This window comes from Manduca sexta, chromosome 9, assembly GCF_014839805.1.
Source record: "Manduca sexta isolate Smith_Timp_Sample1 chromosome 9, JHU_Msex_v1.0, whole genome shotgun sequence".
NCBI classification, from domain to species: domain Eukaryota; kingdom Metazoa; phylum Arthropoda; class Insecta; order Lepidoptera; family Sphingidae; genus Manduca; species Manduca sexta.
This window is the reverse complement of record NC_051123.1, coordinates 10,904,290-10,908,663: the sequence shown is the minus strand read 5'-3', so window position 1 is coordinate 10,908,663 and position 4,374 is coordinate 10,904,290. Positions and strand designations below refer to the sequence as shown.

The following is a 4,374-nucleotide window of genomic DNA, read 5'->3' as shown; positions in this document are numbered from 1 at the left end:
AATTGTAATGTTTTAGACTATAGGCTAAGGTTTTAGTAGGTATATAAAGTATTTGATCATTAATATAATTATTAATTATGTTTACATTAATTAATATTCGAAAATCAACATGTCATCATAAAAAAGTCGGTGTATACAATTGCGAAATTCGTATTGTTATTCCCTACCCCACTACCGAAAAAAAGGTTCTAACAAATCTCATTACTATTTCGCTATATTATGAAACAAAAACATTGGTCACGCAACTGCCCTGTCTAAAGATTCCAATCCCGCCCGCATCCTACAGAGATGAGAGAACTGGAAACCCCCCCACTATATCATAATTTATTCACACCGATGACCTCCGCGAGTGCGGCCCTGCTTTTTCACCGGCTAATACATAATAATACTTTTTTAAAAACGGCATGTATTTTTCACTCGTTTGCAATACCGTGGTAACATTTTTATCTTTCTGTTTAATGTCTTTTTTTTAGGGGGGAGTTGTAATTAAAAATATTATAGGTATTTATTGCTACAGAGGGCCATTTGGCGTGTTTATTCCGAGTCCTAATCGTTCCATGTTTACATTAATTAGCGATACTTTAAGAGTACTGCGTTGGCTTTATTGCTGAAATAAATTTCATGGCAGTTTGAACGGCGAGTAATGGGATTGTGTATTTTTGTAATTTTAATAATAAAATATTTTTATTGTAATTTCTTTGTTAAGCATGTCCTGTATTATAGTAGCTATTATAGTAGCCAGGAATCTGCAAAACAGTAGTCAAAAGTGAAATTTTTCAAAAGGTAACTCGAGGAAATCCCTGTCGATAGTAGAGTAGGCCCGTGCACAGCAGTGGGACGGTATATAATACAAGGCTGATATTATTATTATTAACTCGAGGCAAAAAAATGCTTTAGTTAACATATCGCGGCCAATAGAAAACAAAACTTAGTTAAACGTAAATAAACCTAAAAGGAAAGCCGGTAGGAATCAAGTTGTATAAGCACTTTGCCACTGCTCCAAATGTCTGTCTAGATCACTCAAATGAAACAAAATTAACTCTTACTATTAAAATGAAACTATATTTCGGATTTTATCACAGTAAAAGCCGAAAAATAGTTTCTTTTTTATGTCTAACATTTGGAAATATAAGAAATCATTAACTTCTACTATTTTATAGATTTCTATCATGTTCAATAATATTTTAAACAGTTTTTATATATTGTTCTCAATATTTTTAACAGTTTTTATGCATTGTTCTCAAAGCTACGATGCTACGCGCTACGATGGCAGGCTACGATTACTACGTAAGTGCTACGAATCTACTAATGTGTTTAATATTCTCAATAACTTTTATCGGTGTGATAGCGTACGTAATAAAAACTTTAGATATCGCAGTTCGATTCTCAAGTAAGGTAATCAAAATTAGTATTTATTTGAAAAAAATATAGTGTATATTCGTTTGACTAAATAATAGGACGAAAGTAAATTCCGTGAATTTGTTTGTAATATTTGCAACTCTACCTCTTTAAATAAACACACTAACATAATATAACACTCTGTACAGTTATAATACACTCATAATCATCATTTTATATAATAATATCAACCCTGTATTATATACTGTGCCAATGCTGGGCACGGGCCTCCTCTACTACTAAGAGGGTTTAGGCTTTAGTACACCACGCTGTAGTGCGGATTGATAGACTTCAAACACCCTCAAAATTCCTATAAAAACTCTCAGGTATGCAAGTTTCCTCACGATGGTTTCCTTCACCGTTAGAGCAAGCGATAATTCACAAAGAATACACACATGATTTTTTAGAAAAGTCAGAGGTGTGTGCCCTTGGGATTTGAACCTGCGGACATTCGTCTTTGGCAGACCGTTCCACACCCAACTAGGCTATCGCCGCTTCATATAAATTAATCAAATATTGATTATAGAGTATAAATTATTATTAACACTCTATAATCAATATTTTTATTCAACATTCCCAATACACATAAAATAGTTAACAATAAACTAATATTGTTATAATTAAAACATCGTAATTGATTCTCGTATCGGGCGAGGTTGAAGGCGGTGGCCCTGATTGTGCCCAAAGGCTATCCTCTCGTACGGGCGACGTACGTGGAACGAGACGATTTGATACTTTATACTCTGTAATGTGTGTTGCATCTCATGATAAAAAAGGGGGCGAGCTAATCAGGCCATAAGTCTAGCTATGAGGAAGTACACTTCTGCTGACCCCCTCGGAGATAAAAAGGGTGAATGTATATGTCTCCTTCCCATATTTTCGCACCTGCTTGAATATCTCGATCATTGATTAATTGGTAGAGAATGCTTATGGTATAATGCATCTACACTAAAATTATATAAAATGTAAAACGAAAATACATAAATTACAGCATTGATTGTAAAGATTTTAAATGGCTAATCAATTTATGTAGTCAAATACACATGTTTTTTTTTTTCAATTATAACATTGTTGCAATGAAAACCAACTTTATGCATGCCAAATTAATTTCTTAAAAAATCACGTATAAAATACTGACAATAGGACCTACGATTAACATTTTTTTATGAAATACTTCTAGAAATAATTTAAAAAATTTTGAAATTTTTTAGCCGCAACATAACTTTTTAATTCTAAACCTCCAAGTATCAAATGTCATCCATCCACCCACACAATGTGACGTGCTGCCGTGACCTAAATGTTATGATAGCGCCCAATAACAGCCGGCGGCGGTCAATTATTGCTGTTATTAATTAAGTGCCGAAACACCTGGCTGTATGGAAACTTTCTCCTTGGCCCCCATTAGGGACAGACTTACGTCTTCGAAATGATTTGGATAGTCTATAAGAGGTTAACTTAGTTATTGAAATTGTTAAAATGCCTGATGAGTGATTAAATATTCATGTCAACATAACCGTTTTTGCTAGTTTTTTTTTTTAATTAAAATTAAAAAAATATATCGAATTTTATCACGGTTTTAACATTTTAGTTTTCTCCCGACGTTTCGAAGACTTTGCAGCCTTCATGGTCACGGGGGGGACTCAGTTTTTTTTAATTATTGTCATATATATCAGTGGCGAAGGGTGAAATTTTTCAAAAGATAACCCGATACAAAAACAAATTGCTTTAGATAACAAATTCCGGCTGATTTAACAGAAAATAAAAATGAAGCCAAACGTCAATAAACCGAAAAGGGAAGCCGGTAGGAATCTGGTTGTATGGACGCCTCGCCACTGATATATATGCATTAATTTTAGTATTTTTTATTTAAATACAAAAAGCCTTTATAAGGGTCCGAGCTACTTCTTGCATAGAGGACTCCTCTATACTTGTTTTACAGATATACTTCATTCTTGATTCTCCATTGGAAGTCTTTTTTCAAATATGACATTATCAATACCTAATCCATGAGAAGGGTTGTGTTACCCTGTTTTAAAATCTTAAACCCTCTCAGTTATAAAATGTTCAGTGCTAATTCGATTCCGCACGGCCGATTGCACGGGACGGCCATTTTTTCTAAGATAACGAATTTTTTAATCGTATTCTCATGGTTCAGTTGTTCTGTGCCGAAGTTTTTCAAAACCCCTTTTTCTATGTCACTTGTCTTTAGGTTAGTCCGGGTTTTTACGAGGGATTATGTTTGCTTTAGACTAATTAACACACGCGACTTCACTTATAAATCTATAATTTTTGATGCAAATTTCAGAGAGTGATAAAAAAAAATGCTGAAAATAGGCATCCGCTAAAGATTTCCAGACCAACCTGTTTTAAAAGGGCTGCATCAGACGAGTACCTGCGACCTTCACCAGACCATCTATCCATCTGTTTATTAAAATATATAGTATTATAAAAAAGTCTAAAAGTAAAATCTGTTTCCGCCCGGGATCGAACCGGGGACCTTGTGCGTGTGAAGCACACGTGATAACCGCTACACTACGGAAACTTGATTGTGAATGGCAAAATTTAAGATCGTCATAAAACTATTCCAACGCTACATTTTCATAACTATCTATTTAACTAATTAAATTTGTAATTTCATATATGTTATAAAATTACGAAACATTTACTTCAAGTACTTAATACACTACTCAATAGTTTTCTTATAAGTTATATCCTGCAACTTATATGTAAACTCTCAATGAGTAGCGAAGGGTTAACACAAGCCTAGACTTAAAAACACGTCCATTAAGCACTATGAATCACCATGAACAGTAAATAAAATAGATTAGAGCGGCTTCCCTTTGAAAATATCTAACCCTACCAGCGAGAAAACACACAAAACACAACCCGTCACGCTAACCCTTCATAAACCAATTAAAAATGCCAACAAAATAAATTCATAATAATTATAATATGCACAAAGACTGAATTAAGTCG

General features: G+C 33.8%; 1 non-coding gene across 1 annotated transcript; it reads right to left on the bottom strand.

Moving 5' to 3' along the window:
* Window positions 1-3,867: 3,867 nt before the first annotated feature.
* Window positions 3,868-3,940, bottom strand: Trnav-cac. The gene has a single exon. It is a non-coding gene; the product is annotated as a tRNA-Val (tRNA).
* Window positions 3,941-4,374: the final 434 nt, after the last annotated feature.